The sequence below is a fragment of the Tiliqua scincoides genome, chromosome 1 (genome assembly GCF_035046505.1).
Source record: "Tiliqua scincoides isolate rTilSci1 chromosome 1, rTilSci1.hap2, whole genome shotgun sequence".
In the NCBI taxonomy this organism is placed as follows: domain Eukaryota; kingdom Metazoa; phylum Chordata; class Lepidosauria; order Squamata; family Scincidae; genus Tiliqua; species Tiliqua scincoides.
The window spans coordinates 145,633,724-145,652,925 of NC_089821.1; positions in this window are offsets into that span (position 1 = coordinate 145,633,724).

A 19,202-nucleotide genomic window follows, 5' to 3' on the forward strand; every position below is an offset into this window, starting at 1 on the left:
ATGAGTAGGAAGAAGTGGTCCTCAGTGGCTGTCTTTTTAAGAGAACAACACTTGAGAGAGAGCACTTGGACCCGGTCCTTTTCCAGCATGCACACTCCTTCCCGCCAGCAATGTTTTGCTCACCTTCCCATCTGTGTACATTCTGCTTCACGTGCAAATCAATCAATCAATCAATGAGAGAGAGGTCATCACAAACGAACATCTCTATTTTTATCTATCTGGACATTTCTGCCCTGCCTCTCAGCCCCCAAAGGAGAGCTGCTGTTGGAGAATCTTCTATGCTAGTTTAGCCTGACAGATTACTGGAATCTCCTAAGACAGCTAAAGGAGTTTGATGCCTCTGTTTTCACAGTAGATTTAACCTTGAGTTTGCCCTTGAATAAATGTGCTCCTTCTTTCCTTCCTTCTGCACGATGCTTGGGCTACTTATAATTTTTGTGCAGAAGGAGGGAATGTGTATTTGTTCTTCTCTCCTCAGGAAATAACATTGGGAAGTGTGGCATTAATTTCTTTAAAGCAAGATTTGGCAACCTTTTCTCATGAGTACCATTAGTTGCAATTATGACTGCCTCTAGGGATGGTGGCTGTGTTGGGAAGGGAGAGGGGGAGGTTGCAGAGACCAGCGCTAGTGCTCCCTGATCACCACCTGCAACACCACCTGCCCCACCTGCTTGGGTGCAACACCACTGCAGGACTCTGGAGGGCAGTGTATTGTCCAGTCACCTGAGAATCTCTGGTTCTTGCAGGAGGTGTGACCCTTAACTCTGTTTCCTTCCTCCTCACACACTCTTCTCTTTTTTCTCCAGATGCCAGAGCAGAAGGATGCGTCCAGCTGGAGCTTGGGGCTTTCCCTGGGGGGACGAAAGTTCCTTCCCCTGAGGAGACCTCTGACTGTTTTCTGGTGCCCACTGGATACTGCGGTAGCTGCTTTGGTGCTGCTGCTCCAGCTGCCACCGGGAAGTTCAGGATTGGGTCGTCAGTCAGCTGTTATGAATGGGAAGGCTCTAGAGATGGTTGTTGTCCCTCTGGATGAAAAACACTGGGTGTACTGCATAAACATGTAAGGAAGTGCTGCAGCGCATTCTCTCCTGAGATTAGAAGTAGCACTGATATGGGATCAATGAAGTAACTGCTTGTACTATATGCATAATAGAACTCTAAGGAAGGACACACCCATTGGGATGAATGGCTTAAAATAAATACTTGACACCAGGGCCTTTGAGAGGAATTTTATCAGGGGGTACAAAGTTTCTTTTGGGCCCCTTTGTAAAGAGGGAGGGGTGAAACAGAGTGGGGGAGGGTAGTGATGGGTGAGCAGAATGGGGGCAGGGAGAGGCAAAACAGGGTATGGGAGATGGTGGAGACAGCTGGAAAAGTCTTTGGAGCCCAGGTATACCCATCCATGTGGCATCGGCAACTAGATACAGTAATACAGTAAACCAAACACACTCCTAAGTCTATCTAAAGTCTTTTAAATATAGAAAACCATGCAGAAAATTAGCATCATCATATTTAGGCTCACACTAGAATGGAAAGTGTCCTGTTTGTACCAGAACATGCTTCTGCAGCAGCTGAAGTCTTGCGGCTCTGTCCCTGAGCTCCTATACACTCCTTCATGGTAAGCAGATCCACAAGTCAAAGAGCTACTGCAGCAGCAAAGAGCTACTGCAGCAGGGCAAAAAGTCTGAGTAGATAGGAAAATGTAAGATCCCAAGAAATTTCTGGGCCCCCTCCTTTGGCTCCTGGGCCCCCCTTTTGACCTGGGCCCAGGTACAAATTACCCCCCTTTACCCCCCTCTCCTAGGCCCTGCTTGACACCATTTTCATAATAGGTACTGTGTTACTGCATCAGCACTTAAACTGACTCAGGCGCACTCTTGGCTTGGCTATGCTGAAAATCCACACCTCCTGCATCAAGACAATTCTGTTTGCATTTCATGAGAAAAATAAACTAGGTAGTTAGATTAAATGAAAATCTAGCAAGAATGTTCCTCCCCTTCAACACTATGCAGTAATTTTATTTGCTTCTGTTAATTTTGCTAATGTAATCATCAGAGAAATTTGCATTGCAGTCCCATTGACAAATATTTAATGCTACAGAACTTTGAAAAGAGGACACACCTGCCTGAAGGCAAGATTATCTTAGATGCACTAGTAAGATAGACGTGCTTAACTCTTTCCCTGTTCTATTTTTCAGTTCCGATTCCATGGGGAAAAAGTGAACTAGGACAACACTAAGACTGATGTGCAATAAATCTAGCTGAAAGGTGGCACATTTCATCTTGTTTTCTCTTTATCCAGGTTACAGCTGTCAGTGAAGCCCTTTACAATAATTCATTATAGACCTGTGGGATTATCCATGCCTGTGTGAATGTTATTCCCCAAAAAAGCTGGTTGAAGAGATCTCAAACCACTGCTGTAGAGTTCACCTACTTTTCATTCATTGGGAAGGTCACCCTTTTGAAAAGGGCCACAAGTTTACTCTTTTAAAAGTTAAAAAGAGAGTTTTTATTTTTGAATACACTCTAGTCTAGAACCTCATTCCCGGTGTCCGTTTGTCAGACTACCTTCCTGAGAAGGTGATTCAGGCCTTTTTATTTGCCTTGTGTCTTCTGTGGTGAAGACAGATTCAAATAATTCATTCAGCTTCTCTGCAAGTGCTACATCCCCTTTAAGTTTCTTCTTTATCCCTTCATGATCTATTGGTCGAACCACCTTTCTGGCAGACTTCCTGCTTGAGATGTATTTGAGAAAGTTTTTATTGCTTGCCTAGATGGTTTCAACAATGCACTTCTCATACTCTTTTTTCACACCCCTTATGACCATCTTACTTGTCATTGTCCTTGCTACCAGAGTTTGTGCTCCTCCCCCCCCCTTTTGTTCTCAGTTGAGGAAGATTTCCATTTTCTGGACGAATAGCTTCCTTGACTATGCTCATAAACCATGCTGGCATTTTCCTGGTTGAAGGAGTCCTGTTAGTGGGGAAAGAGAATGCACCTCTGCATTGCCAAGGCAGCTGGGCAGTGCTCCCTATCTTTCTCTAGGGGCAAGGGGCAATATGTGCTCCCCTCCCTCTCAGCCTCTGCTTGGTGGGAATCTGGCTTTATGTAGTTCCTGCTCCTGAGCCTTTGGTCCAAGCCCTAACATCATGATATCTTCTGTGATAAGATCTTGAAACCTTACAGATCAGAAGGTATTCCCTTCCATCAGCTCATCCATTTGCCATCGCAGATTTCCCTCCTTTGCTGCCAAATGTTCTGTATTCATGGTTTATTAACTGAACCAAATCTCCTTAAGCACAACCAATCATCCAGTCCCCTCCCTTCCAGCTTCCTTTGATCTAGGAGAGACTCACCTGCAGGTGTGCTTCAAGTCTCCTGCCAGGAAGTATACAATACATAACCCTGTTCATGAATTGATCAAATTCCAATGCTCTCTTTGGAGCTTGAACGTTGTAGTCAACATTTACAGCAAGCATTGCAGTGGGCTGGGCGATGCTTATTTGGGAACAATCCATGATTGGCATACCCAGTGCATGTGTCCTTAGTTACAAATGGAGCAGACAGGACTGGTCCCCATCATGTTTTACTGATGACATGAATGAAGTACTCCTTTCTAAGAAGAGCATTAATATGGTGGTTCAGGTGGGGAAGACTGTTGGAAGGAGGAAATTTGGGCTGACATTTTATGTCTTTTAAAATGTTGACCTTTTGGAAATATCACTGTGTACGCTTTAAATATTAATAAAGGAGTTGGCTGTTAGACTGCGGAGTGGCTGTTTGTCGGGGGTGACCTTTTATTGAAGCAAAGGAAAATTGACAGTTTTATTAGCTGCAGAGGACAGTGGGGCGGGGAGGGGAGGAGAGGAGCTGCCACTCTAATTAGTTAGACACGGACTGTGATTCATTTACAGTATGTCGCTAGTTTGAGATTTGAAGCTGCTGAAGGACTTTTTTTCCCTTTTTGAGCAAATATTTGCTCTGCTACAGATGCTCATGTTAGCCCTATTTCTGATGGGCTTAGAGGCTGACTGGTATTGCTTGGATTGGTTAATCAAACCAGACACCCCTTTCTTTAAAGTGCATTTAAGCCACAAAACTGGAAAAAAGTCTCAGGGTAATCTGATCTGATGCTTCAGCTTAGACCAGGGTATACACCATAGATTAAGCATTTCTTTGCCCCGTCGCAGGATGCTTGTCTGCCTAGTCATTTCTTCAAAAATGTCTAATGGTAGGAACAGAGTTCTCTTTTACTATACATTTTAACATCCATCTGCACCTAATGCTTGGAAAAGTTCACCATGCCACTTGGCCAGATGACACAGAAGACCAAGTTACACCGGAATGAGAGTTTGTGTGGAATGGTTTGTCTCTCTGACTGGGCTCTAAGAATGAAAATTCCACACACTTCTGTTTCACTGTTGGACTGCTCTGGTAATTAGAAAGTAAACTTCTATAGTTAGGAGTTTAGCATCAATTTCCTTTAGCTGTCATTGAAATGCTTGTAATAACTTCTTCTTACCTTTTGTAAGGTTAATGTACTGCAGACTGCATATTTGCCCGAGAGCATGTTCAAATAATTTTGAAAATGTATGTGGCCTTTAAGTGCATTCATCCTGTCTACTTAGAGCCCAATCCTGAATTCTGGGCACTGGCTTACCACCGGCATGCACTGTCAGCACACGTCGGGCGAGCGCCCATGCAAGCTTAGTGCTGGGCAGCACTGGAGTAGTGCTAGGCGAGTGCCCGGCCTTCACCGCTTGGCAGTCACATGGACCGCTGAGCAGCAGAGAGGAAAGTGGGGTCATGGGAGGAGGTGGGAAGGAGGCATTCCAGTGAGGGGAGAGGCGGGCAGAAGGCGAGAAGAGGACGGGGGGAGGTGTGACCAGGGGAAGGAGTGGGGAGGGAGGGAGGCGGAACTGGTGGAGCAAAGCTCCACTGGATCCAAAGCCTCTGCGTCAGACTCGGCGCCTGACACAAAGGCTTTTACCATGGCAGGGTTACGCCCTTTACCCGGGGGAAGGGGACAAAAGTCCCCTTCTCCCACGGCTGCCTTGGGCATGCAGGATGCTGCAGCAGCAGCCATTTTTGGTGCCACCGCAGCCGCGCGCCCAGGGAGCTCAGGATTGGGCTTTTAGTCTTCACAAGTCAAAAATACATGGCACCTATGTGCAGTCTGTGAAAATCTCCCGCCTGTCTGTACCAGAGATATGGTCTCTTTTGTGTGTTTGCCATGCAGGGGAAAAAGTGTCCATCTTCAAACTCATGCCAAATCATATCTTCTTTGGCTAGCACTGCTCAGGCACCAACCCAAGAGCTCTGGAAGCTTCTAGAATGATTCAAAACAATTGCACAGTGCTTGGTCCCTGGTATGATGCCTTTCCTTTCTTCCCATTGAATGCAACTTAGTGCTGATAAATCCAAAATGGTTGGCAACCTTCAGTCTTGAAAGACTATGGTATAAGCCTACAGCACCTGGTATTCCCAGGCGGTCTCCCATCCAAGTACTAACCAGGCCTGACCCTGCTTAGCTTCCGAGTTATGTTCAAAATTTGCACAGCTATAATGCAACATGAGCTATTCACTATATCTCAGGTAACCCTAAGTGTCATAAAATCACTATATTTTACGTGTGTGCTGCCTGGTTCTGGGAAATTCAGTAGATTGTCATGTCTCCTTGCTCTGCTTGTGCTACTGTGAGAATGATTTTGAAAGAGACCCCTGAGGTTCAGTATTGTTCAAAGTATGGGGTTCTGCCAAGGTGGTCCGTCTGAATTGCCTGATCTCCTGGGCTGGTGGTAGTGGATGCATTCTACCAAGGCTTTCCCCCAGTAAACTAAGTGTTCAAACTGGGGAGAGATGGGAGCAGGAAGGGAGTGAATATACTAACTACTAGGTAAGTGGTTCCCAAATTGTGAGCTATGGCTCCTTTGGGAGCTGCAGAAACCAGCCAGGGGAGTTGTGGAATCCTCACAAAAAAGCCACCACCCTATAAAATGTATTTCAGTGTTTCTCAACCAGTGGTACAGATACCACCAGTGGTACTTGAGGTGGTGTCTGGTGGTACTTGCAGGACCCTTGGACACCTGCTGCCTAGCAATGAGACCAAGAACATGACACAACGAGCAGCAGTAGCAGGCTCCAAAGCATGCTTATCTGCAGTTGAAAAAGCCCTCCCATCCACCCTGAGCCTCTTACTGGTGTTTGTTGCATTGCATTTGGCTTCTCAACCCAGAACTAACTGGCAGTTATGTCATTGCCAATTACTTCGAATAGGTGGACCGCATGAAGTGGTATGTATGGCTGAGAACAAACATTGAGAAACACTGATGTAGTGGACTGTAGCCCAAAAGGGGAGCTGCGGCCAATGGTCCAGTAGGTCGAGGGAGCCGCTGGTCAAAAAAGTGTGGGAATCACCGCACTAGGTGCTGCTGCCCTGGATCAGCATGTGGTTGCTGGCAGCCCCTCTCTTGCAGGGTGACCAGATACAATGGAGGACAGAGTGCCTGTAACTTCACCACTGTATAGAAGAGGGAATTTGGGCAGGTGCAGCTCAACACAGAGGGGTTTAAAAAGCTGCACCTGCCCAAATTCCCTCTTCTATACAATGATTAAAGGTATAGGCACTCTGTCCTCCAATGTATCTGGTCACCCTGCTCTCCTGACCCTGAGGGAAGATGATGGTTTAGTCATTAACATATACTCCTAGGCACATTCTTCAGTTTGCCTCCAGCTGAGCCTAACCTATCTTCCTGGCTCAGGTTTTTTGAAAAGTGCCAAAGAGAGCCCCTGAGTGCTCTTGGTGATGACTCACAGCTATAGGAAATGTCTTTTAGCTGCACTCCCTCTTGATTATATCCCCAATCATCATTACTAGAATTAACTTGTCTAAAACTCCTTAGATATTGTTAGAAGCATTATACAAGTTAATTCTCATTATTTCCAGGTTCATTCAAATGTCACCATTTTTGACTGGATAAGCATCCAGAGTATAATGTACTGTCAAGTTCTCCTGCACAGGCCACACTGAAATGAGTGGACGCTGCACTCATTTTTCTGGTGGATTTTGTCCTAAGAGAATCCTTGCTAGCCCTTCAAATAACCTTTACTATATACAGACTGCTGGGCAACATGTTGTCTCGCTTTCTTACACACTTCAGAACATTTTTCTTAACCTGATATGATGAAGGTTTTTATGCTTTCACATCCTTTCACTGTTATTTAATTTCTTGTAGTGGTAACAGCATAGCCTACATTGTGCAACAGATTTGATCAGTTCCTTGCAAGTGAACACAAGACCCAATGCGACTCAATGTCTGGTCGGGCATGGGAGAAATGGGAGAACTGGGTTCAAATTCCCACTCAGCCCTGGGCTCCTTTCGTGCATCACCCATTTGGAATGGATCTTACTTTAAATCAGATTAACTCTAGACGTCCAGCAAACGTCCTACTTCATTTCAATTCTTTGTCCTAATTTCTACTGCTACTACCCATTTCTACTCCGTCCTAATTCAATTCTTACTTTATTTTATTGAAGAAACATACTAAAACATCAACTGTATGCATAGGATCAAAGATGCAAAGTAAACATTAATGACTCGCCCTATGTGAGCCTTCTGCTGATGGAACATGCGTACTATCTACAGAAGACCTGTGCTGCTGGCAGTGGAGCCACAGGGACGGTGTGTGAAACAGGGCCACCAGTGTGAATGGCAAGCAGCTCACATAACCAGAGCACCCAGTGTCTGCTTGAGACAGTAAGTTGGCAGTGGGAATGGGCTGTGGGTAGGGAGGGGAAGGATCAGGGTGAGGATCAGGGCCAATGAGAGGCGTGTCAGAGGAGGGCAGGGGACAGATATCAGTGGTGGTGGCAGCAGCGCCGATATCCAGTGCTCCCTTCCAGGCCTCAACATGCCCTCTTGGGCACACTTAGACTTGTGCCAGGCAAAGATCTGGCACAGATCTGAGTAAACCCATTGGGGACCATGGTGCAGCACAGTAGGCAAGTAAAATTTTCTTTGATTTACCTCTCCACCGTATCTTGGTTCCCAGCTGGCTCACAGTGCCAGTATTGCTGCATACTATTTGCCAGCAGAGGATAGGACTGGGCTGTTAATCTTCCAAATCCTAAGGAAGGAGTACATTCAAGATGTCTCATATGCAAATAAATCCACATTTAAAAGGAGGGAGGCCCAGCCACCCCTCTTAGTAAGCTTTTGACAACTGTTTAGATGCACGGTAAGAGGGCAATTGTCCCAGGCTTGTGCTTATTTAAACAAGCAACAAATGCATGCTCATACTTGACATTTTCTTTCCCCATTTCATAAGTTCTGATGTTTACCCCATGAAATCTCTGTGGCCTTAAACAGATCCATCTAGGATCAGGATGGACTTTGAACATTATCTTTTTGGAGTCTGCCTCTGTGGATTCATTTCATATCAAACACAGACTCTTTCAAAGTCTCCCATTTCAATTCTATTTATTAAACAGAGCTAGAAGAAAAGGTTGTGAGAGACGGCCACTAGGTCAGCCATTTGTTGTGCATTCTCTCTCTTTCTCTCTTTTCAAAACTGAAGCCCGTTTGTACACTGCAAAAGACAACTTGGCCCTGATATGTAGATACCAAATTGGGGTCCAGAGAGTTCAGAGAGGGCCACTGTGAGAAGTGTCATGGGCCTTCCTTTCATCTGAAAATGACAGTTTCACCATAGGCTGACTCAAAGGTTTATCCTACTTTAACGTTTTGTTTCTTTTTGGCTGCCTCAGTCCCAGAAGGTGCACGTTTCTGAAACTCATATAAATGCTGCAGCCTTAAAGCTTTTCCAAAATGACACAAAAAGTCAAGTTACTGCAACTTTGGAAGCAATAAACTCGAAAAAGGCACTCTCTCAAATAAGTTGTTAACTCAGAGAGTTAGGAGCAGCATGTCTTCCTATGAATTGTCATGGAAAGGTCTCTTACATATATCTCATTCTTGTTAAGACAGGAAGAATGTAACAGGAAGTTATTTTGTATTTTTTTCATCCTCACCTCTCATACCTGCCCTGTTTCTGCAGGGCAATTGACTATGCTGGCGATCTAACCAGAGAAGGGATTTGAGCAGAGACAAGAGCCCCAGTAAGTTCCAAGAGAGGGGGGAGTCCAATTAGGAGATGAGAAGCTCAGACGGTTCCATGAGTAAGTAGGAGAGATCTGGCTGGATACTAGCACCAGCTCAGGCCATCCTTGATTTTGTCCCAAACTTACAGACAAAACGTGGACAGTTTGAGAGTAGTGGGTAAGAGTCATTACAAGGGTTATGCTGCTTGAATGAATGAATGAATGAACATGCGCATAAGACCTGAGAGATGTGCAAGGAATGCAGCTGTACACTGGGAGTGATTAGTTTGGTTATGGGAACAGAGGAGTGACTTGAAGCTCAACAAGCCACAGCTTCAGGCAAGAATGGTTATGAGTTCTTTTGTAGGGCCAGGGTGGCTCTGGAAATGCCATTAGAATAAGTACCAATGCTTTTATTTTTATTTAGAGCCAGGATGGTGTAGTGGTTTGGGAGGTGGACTTAGACCTGGAAGATGCAGGTTCAAATCCCCCCTCAGCCATGAAGCTTCCTGGGTGACCTTGGGCCAGTCACTTTCTCTCAGCCTCACCTACCTCACAGGGTTGTTGTGAGGACAACAGGAGGGGAGCAGCTGTGTCCACCACCCTGAGCTCTTTGGAGGAAGGGTGGTATAAAAATACAATAAATAAATAAATAAAATAAATTTTATTTTTATTTGCTACAGATTTACACATGGGATGGTAATATACCACATGCATTTGCTGGTGACCATTCCTTGATTGTCCAACCTTTTTCCTTGTTGTGTTTTTAAGCACATGATGATTTGGAAGATGAAGGTTAATTTCAACAAATTTGTGGAATCCGTATGGGTTAATGTACTAAGGATCCTTCGTTAAGCCATTTCTGCCTAACGTTGCATATATGCAACAGTGACCAAATGTGTACACCTGTAGGCTGGGCAAAAATGAATTGGGGAAAGGGGGATTAGAAAAGGGGAACCTGGGGTTCAAGGCCCAAGCTGGGGTTCAAGGCTCTGTTTCCTTTGGTTATTAGAGCCTCGTAGAGAACAGCCAAATTAATTTAGCACCAGAGCAGATCTTAAGGGATAAACAGTCCAATCCAAACCAACTTTCCAGCACCGATGCAGCTGTGCCACTGGGGTGCACACTGTATTCTGTAGAGGGGGATTAGTCAGAGAGGCCTCCTCAAGTTAAGAGATCATGTGTTCCTTTACTTCAGGGCTGCGTTGGCACTGCATCAGTGCTGGAAAGTTGGTCATGATGGGGCTGTTGGTCTTATTATATCCAAACACTACCAACAGCAACAGTTAAGTTATATAGTACTGAATCTATCAAAAACAGATCAAGCCTCTGACAGCCTGATGTCACCTCTTCCCCATCTGTTACTTCTCTGACATGGTGACTCAATGTTTTTCTTAGATTGTGGCCCTAAATATTATTTGAAAGGAATTAACACTGAAATCAGGGAGCCAAATATTGAGTAGAATTAGGGTGCCAGTTATTCTATTATTCATTCACACAAACAATGGTGTGGGAGACTTTTGCCAAGGTGTGTTCCTATGCTACTGGTGCGCATGGGTGAATCAAACATCTGTATGGGTGGGACCCTTCATGTGGGTCTTTCTGCTTCCCATGTGATTGGCAGTGCAGTGGAACAGAACATAAGAACAGCTCCACTGGATCAGGTCATAGGCCCATCTAGTCCAGCTTCCAGTATCTCACAGCGGCCCACCAAATGCCCCAGGGAGTACACCAGACAACAAGAGACCTGCATCCTGGTGCCCTCCCTGTTACCAAAAAGGGCTGTTATGTTTTAAGGGGAATTATTATATTACCCTTTTTGGAAACCTCAGGATCGCAGGCTAGATAACAAGACAGCGTAATGCAAAGAAATTCCTTGTTTAGCTTAAAGAGGAGACTGGGAGAAAGATAACTTTCAATCAACGATTATATTTTTATTACAAAACACATAGGTAAACATAATGCACATGGAGAATTGATAAGTATAGGTTTCTAGTACTTGTGTCTAGTGTACCTAGCTTTATGGTGATTGCATGTGCTGTGTATTTGGTGCATCCGAGAAGGAATCAGAAAAGGATAGGTTGTAGGGAAGGATTTTAGGGGTCCCTGGTCTGCATAACCCAGTTGCTAACTAAGATGGGGAGAGAATGGGAGAAATAGGTGGGGGAGAAGGGAAAAGATTCCAGACGCAAGATATAGTTACCTGTCCTGGGAAGCAGTTGGGGGTGGTGGTGGAAGAGTCCTATGGAGGACCTGTGCCTTGGGGGGCAGCCAGAGAGAGAGACCATGTGGCCGGAGCTTTCTCTTAAAGGGTTGTGGCTGACCTGAAATGACCTGGATGTGGCCTCCTGGATGCGCATGCTCAGTACACACAGTGGGACACATGCAGCATGCGAGAAAAGGATGACTGGGTATCAGCCATGACTGGGGGAGGGGGGGGGAGCTTGCTTTCTGTTGCCCCTTCGGGGAATTTGGAGACATGCTGTCTATTATCAGCAGAATTCAAATGGGTCAAATGGCTAGCTTCCCTGGCTAGGGAAACTTACACAATAGACAACAATAGGAAACATTTAAGCAACGATTTACAGTGATTGAGACAACAATTTGCCCTTTAGACTTTGCTGCTAAAGTCTTTGTTGCTGTGTGCATAGAGAGCTGGAGTCTGTGCAAACCCGTGACTTCTACCAGGGTCCCTGAAAATTGGGCTTGTTTGCCTGGCCTGATATTCCAGTCCACAGTAACATAACCAGATATAAAAATTACAAAAGGAAGAAGGAAAAAGGGGATTTTCACGTAACATCCCTTGCATTGGCATTCTGACATAGCCCATTTCTAAAATCGGGAGGTTGCACATACACATCATGGCTTGTAACCCATAATGGATTTTTCCTCCAGAAACTTGTCCAATCCCCTTTTAAAGGCATCCAGGCCAGATGCCGTCACCACATCCTGCGGCAAGGAGTTCCACTGACCAACCACATGCTGAGTAAAGAATGTACTTGCAGGAGAAAGAGCTGTAAGATTGGCCCTTTCCATGTGGTTGCTTGATTCAGATACAACAGAGTGGGAGCAGTCATGCCATAGAAAAGTAGCTCCCCAACCTGCTCTGTATTTGGGTGGGAGCACCTCAGATGGGGCTAATTAGGCCCCACTGCTTGTTTACTTAGCATAGAGTGTTAAATCATCCCATGGCATGTCACCAGCCTCAGACTTTTTTGCGGTATGTAGTCTTAGAAAATGGGAAGGCATGCTCCCTTAAGCCTTTTCACTCTTTTTATATTTCACACATCCCCACCAGGAGTGCTTTTGCCTTCAGTCTTCGGGCATCATCACCTTGTCCAGAGATGAAAACACATAGTCAAAATGCCAGTGGGTCCCAATAGCCAGAGACCTTGTAATTTCACCTTTCTGTTTCCAGCCGTTTCTGCTGGAGGCACAAAAAGAAATATAACAAGTTGTGGTTTGTCAGTGTTCACACTTTCACACTTCAGTGGGATTTAATGAGATAAGGATGGTGTAAAAAGATAAAAAAAATACACCACTCTGAAGCTTTACCAGCAGCAGTAATTAAGACTTCTCTCATGTGAAATGGGACATTACAGTCAGATATAGCTAATTATTTCTTGGCCATGTTCCTCTGGTATATTCTTTAACAATGCCTAAGAATATTTATGTGGAACTTACATGAAGAGGGTGCATAGTGTAAGATAAGAACAGGAGCCAAACAGCACCAGTGAATGTGGCTATCTGGCTCTGCTATGCCTGAATTACAGCCCAATCTGAATGGGGATCTGCACTGGTGAGTCTAAAATGCTTTGCAACTTCACAGGGCCCAGATATGCTGGCAAGAAGGCTTGAGCTTTCCTACTGGTGCTGGCATTTGTCAAGAGGTCTGCCGGAGCAGGTAGGTCTAGCACAGGGGCAAGGGGATGATGGGGTGGGGGTTGAATGGGGTGGGGGAGGCAATGGGGTGGTGGGTAGGCAGATTGGGCCTGGAAGGAGGCAGGATTGGCAGTGCCAGTGCATGCCATATCTAAACCTCCTTCCCGGGACTGATCCACCTGCATGGATCAACATGGAGTTGGACCAGCAATATCTGTGGTGCAGGTCTGAGTTGACCCATTGCTGCTACTGAGGCTTACGCAAGGCAATAGGACAAATGTCCCCTTGTCCTGAAAAGACCTTCAGCAGTCAAAAATCCCTGGCAGGATGTAGTGTAACCTGTGCCAGTGCTGCTGCGTCACCATGCAAAGATTTAGGTAGGATTGGGCAGTTCATGTGATATGTATTCTATTGCTTGGGTTTGTCAGTTCTGATCCCAGTAGTACTCATGAAAGGATGGAGGGTGGATCTTCAAATCATGGCATGGGAATCCTTAAGGTAAAAGAAACAAAAAGAATACAAAGCAAAAACCAAACCCCAAGACATAAACCACTGTCCAAAACTCTCTTAAAAGTTAAAACAGCTCTTGTCACAAACATCACCCTTGGGGTAGGGAAGGACCAGGGGAGACTCCCAAGTCAACCAGGATTTAACCCTCCTCCACCTACACCATCCTCTACAAACCCCCAAGAGTAATGTTTATTTATTTAGCTTACTCCAAGCCCCAGGTCCTATTAACATACATGTCCTTGGTTATTGCACTCAATTTTCATGTAAAAGATTTTTATTATAGCTTTAAGGGAGCTTCAATTGTTCCAATAACATATTTACATGAATTACAGTAGCTTAAAAAGAGGCTAAAATTACCATCTTTCAGGTCTCTCAGCATTTCTTGCAGTATAAAAGCTGTTAACCCCCAGCTCCCTTCCTCCTGCTGTGTGTGAGTTTTTAGGCACCCATGCCCAGGTTTTATTCTTTAAATTACTAATGCGCTACACCTGGGTAACACCCAACTTAATCCATCTTAAAGGGAAAGGGACTTGCCCCACCCCGTGACAGCTCTCTCTTGTTGTCAAGCAGTACTCTATTTCAATCCTGGGGAGCTGATCCTCAATCCTAATTGAAGCTTCATTCTGGCTTATTAGCCACAGGGCCCAATCCTATCTAACACCAATGCAGCAGCAATGCAGCCCCAAGGTACGGGAACAAACATTCCCTTACTTTGAGGAGTCCTCTGTGACTGACCCCCCACCCCAACACGCAAGATGCAGCCCACATTCTGTTTGCACATCTACAACAGCACTGGAAAGTTGGATAGGATTTGGCTCACTGCTTGAGGACTGCTTGAGGACTACACTTGCTGCTGACCAAGGGAGAGAAGGCAACAATCCCAACAAGTCAGCAATTCCCATACCATGAGGCTGCCATATTTGGAGCCAGACTATTGATCTAGAGAACCCAGAATCACCTGCATTGCTAGATGATGGCTTTTTCTAAGTCATGCCAGCTGAGAGCATGTTGTGAGGGCTAATGGCTTAGCGGCAGAGCATACCCTTTTTATCAAAGACATCCCAGGTTCAATCTCTGGCATCTCGAATACAGAAATTTGGGCAGGCTGGATTGAGAAAAGAAAACTTTGGTTTGAAGAGCTTCTTCCAGGCTATGTAAATGATACATTGGTTTGATGAAAGCCTGACAGATGGAGATGTAGGATCCAAGCTGCATAAAGAGAGCAAGGTACAATTTTGACATCCTGATCCCTTTCCCCTGAAAACATGTGAGCTAGAAATCTGCTTGAATTTTCCCTTCAACTGCTATTAGTCATAATAGCTCAATGAAATCTCCATTATTTACCATTGATGCGTAATTTAATGCAGAATGCAACAAAACAAATCGCATTGAAATATCTGTATTCCATCAAACCTTTTAACCAAAAACCAGAAAAGGAAAACACAACTGCCTTGTATAACAACAAGTGGATTTCTTTCACTCAAAAGTGACCAATGATAACTGCTTGTTCCGAGAGTCAATGAGGTGTTATTATGACACAGCAGGGAACCAACAAGGTTTTAGTATGTGTCAGCTCTCATTTCCATGTATCAGAGCTAATACTAGAAGTCTTATTCAGTTGTATGTGTGTGATCAAGTTGGTTTTTTTTTTGGTTACTGATTTGTTGGATGACCTGCACTATTATATATTAAAATAAATAAAGTCAATTCCTCATTCTTTCCAATGTGGCCCACACTTGCTCCATGTTTTTTGGTCTCGTGCGACTGTTGTCCAGTGTGGCAGTCCCTGTTGTTTAAATGACCTGGAAAAGGTTTCTGACCAGCAAGTAGCTGGTTGGCTGCGGGTTCTTTTGACATGGTGTGGGATCCAGTGCGTTATTCTGGTGCTCCATCAGTCATCTGTTCGGCGGATGACACGTCCTGCCCATCTGTGCTTTGGAGAAACCATGTACTTGAGCGGGTCGCGGATCTTGGATTTTTGCCAGAGGTCTTGACTTCTGAGACCATGTTGCCATTGCTTTCGGTGGTGTGTCCCGAGGAGGCACCTTTCAAGTGCCCAGTGGGTGGTTCACATGGCAGTAACTATGGTCTTGTTATTGGCCCATGTTTCTGTGGTATAGCAAAAAGCCGGAAGTACTGTGGAGTCAAACAGGTAGGCTCTCAGTTGCGGATCTTGGATCTGACTAGTGACTTCTTGGATTGATCCCATGGCAGCCCATGCAGCTTTCCTTTGTCTCCCGATCTCAATCGTTAGATCGTTTGGCCTTGTTCACTTCATGTCCCAAGTAGACATAGCTGTCAACTTTAACCAGGGTGGCACCACAGAGTTGGACGTTGCCGTTGTCGCACCATTGGTTGGCGGTCATCTGAGTTTTCTTCATATTCATCTCTAAGCCTATAGCTTTGCCTACTTTATTCAGCTTGTCCAGCATCTTGTTAATCTCCGTTGTATTGTTGCTGATAAGCACAATATCGTCTGCGAACTGCAGGTTTGAGAGCTTCTTTCCATTGATCAACAGACCCTTATGGTCCCAATCAAGTTGACTCATGGCATACTGGAGGGATGAGGGGAGATGGTGTCACCCTGTCAGACTCCTTTTTCAGTGGGGATGTGCACCTTGCGGTCAAACAATTGGATGGTTGTTGATGTCCCGCTGTTGCATTGTTCTAGGATGTTGATGTACGATGGGTCCACTCCAGTGTGCAGGAAAGAGTTGAGGACGGCGTTGACTTCTACTGAGTTGAAGGCCTTTTTGTAGTCCACAAACGTCAGTATAAGCTGCATCTTGTACTCTTGTCATCGCTCGATCAGCTGGGAAATGATGTGGATATGATCCATGCAGCAGAAGCCTGCTGCATGGTGCCTATGATATTGTAATTTATTCTGTATGGTCTGGTACAGGAGGAGGTCCATCATGGGAGGCCCCCAATGGGTTTTTGCATGGGTGATGCAAACCCTAGTGATGCTTCTGTTTCTTTGGCATTCCTGAACTTGTCAGGAAGAATCTATTCAAGGGGATTCAAGGGGCTAACTATTTACAGTATTTAGTTTTTTAAAAACTTATTCTGGAGATTTTCATTCTACCTTTCAGTCTCTCAAGAGGCCCCTAAGGCAGCTGGTCATCAATTAAAGTGTACAAATACAATGGTAAAAACTTAAAAATCATCATAAAATAATTTCCATCACAAAAATTTTTCAACAGAAACAGGTTAAGAGAGGGGGATATACTGTGCTTGCCTCTATTCTCCTCCTCCTTCTGACTTGCAGCCATGTATGGCAATAGTGTTCTGTTGGTTTCTCCTCCTCCTCCCAGGGCAGATGGTGCTTCTGTGGTCACTATGAAAGGGGTAGGTGCACAGTCCCTCAAAGAGGCACCAGCAGGCAGAGACGGTGATGGTGGCCTAAATCAGAGTCCTTTGACTATTCAAAGTTTAGCATTCACCCTGCCTATACAATGGAAAGAACAATGACCCAATTCCGAGACTTGTTCTGGGTGGCTGAAGGATGACTGCAAAGCATTTTTTCATATAGGGCTATACCTCTGTGTAGCTCAACCGTGGAGTACCTGCTTTGCATGCAGAAGGTTCCAGATTGAATCCCTGGCATCTTCAGGTAGGGCTGGAAAAGAGCCCTGCTGGACACCCTGGAGAGCCACAGCCATCCAGTGTAAGCAATTGTGGATTTGATGTAGTAAGTGTCTGACTCTGTGTACAGTATAAGACAGCTTCACAGGAGCAAGCAAATATCTGATTTATTTTCTATATTTTTACCTCGCCTTACATGGATACCAGAGGCAGCTTTGTTTTCCTCCAATATACTTGGTGTGTCTAAAAATTCCTGGTATCTGTATGCCATTTTGCCCTATTTATCCTGATTTTCTTTCTCTCTCAGTGGGAAAAAGGTGTTCTATTTTCAGCAAAAAATGTTTCATCAGCAATGGCAAATGAGAAATGTGCCGGATTCTGCAGAAGAAATCCAGCCAATTTAAGTGAGATGCTTCTGGTTCTGTCTACCACTTCTCAAATGATTACTTCTGGTTACATTTTGAAATTTGTCACCTTCAAATCTCTCTCTCTCTCTCTCTCTCTCTCTCTCTCTCTCTCTGCCCCGCTTCCCAATTTCTATCTGATTAAATATGAGGGTGGAAAGATAATTGCCACTTTACCAAATGAAACATAGCTAAAAATCACACCTGGTTTTACTTAATGGCTTATAATTTGATTTTCAGTTTGATATTTTCTGCAAAATGCATTAGCAGAAGATATCATTAAAACATTTGATCCTGGAATGCATTGGAAAGAAAACAATGAATATTAATAATCATGGATATAACAAATACTGGATGCAACAATGCCTATATAAAATTATTGCCGGACTTTTCAGTTAGGAAAAGAAATCATGGGGTGGTGAGAGGGCGGACAATTTGAGCTGAGTTTACCCAGAAAGGCTGCTTTCACCTGCTCCTTCTGTGTAATGAATTTAGTATGTTTCACCACTGCAGCAAAGTAACACAAATACCTCACCCACACATTTCTCAGTGTGGTACAAGGCACTCACAAGGCACAAGGTTCTCACAAGACACTTCCAGCACTGCTGCAGCAGTATTGGAAAGTTGGATAGGGCAGGAGGTCTGGTCTAGAGGGTAGAGCCTCCGTCTGCCTGAAGATAACATCCACAAGGTTGCCAGTTCGAGGTCACTGGCACCATGCGACCTTGAAGCAGCAGACAAGCTGAAGCCGAGCTATTCCATCTGCTCTGAGCGTGGGAGGATGGAGGCCAGAATGTGAAACCAGATCAGAGAGAAACACCTGAATGTAGTGGTTCTTGAAAGAAAGAACCTTCTTTCAAATTGTAAAAATCCCTATTTAATAAGGGATTTAAATAAAGCCTGCCTATGTAAACTGCCTTGAATAAAGTCTTGAATAAAGACCAAGAAAGGCGGTATATAAATACCTGTTATTATTATTATTATATTATAGGATTGGGCTCTCTTTCTACAGATGTTTGTCAGCATGGGAATCTCTTGCATTCAGTTTCCTGAACAAATATCTCCAACTCCCATGTTTAAATAGTCAGATGGTAGGGAAAAAATGGTACTCTAGCCCCCCATGTTCTAGAAACTTCACAACCATTTTAACTAATTATATATGGGGGAAACCCGTATTAGTGAAAGGAATCTTGTCCTGCAGCAGAGAGTGGAGAGGTTACCTGGTGTGACCCTACCTCTAACTTAGGTACACAGGCCAACACACATTTTGCTTCCTTAAACGTTACACCTATTTCTGGGTATATTTGGGGTGCCGATTCCAAAAATGACATCCGTTTTGTCCTATCACATCTAGTTTTGGAGACACGACATAGCCTTTTTAGTGAAAGCCTACACCATGGCTTCCTCATGAGGAAGCTGCTTGAACCATTCACTAATGAGGCTATACTATATCTCCAAAACTAGATGTGATAGGGCAAAACAGATGTCATTTTTGGAATCGGCACCCCAAATTCATATCAAACCACCATAAAGTTTGGGAAAAACTTTTCTGACCCTCAATTTTGTAGGCCTGTATAATTGGTTAACTTTGATCTTGATGGAGCAGAAGTAAATAAAACAGAATCCTCAACCATGCTATTAATGTTCAAGGTCAGATGGCCATGAATTCCTCACTCAGACAAGGTATGTGGACCTACCTAGCCCAGAAGATACCTTATTTTC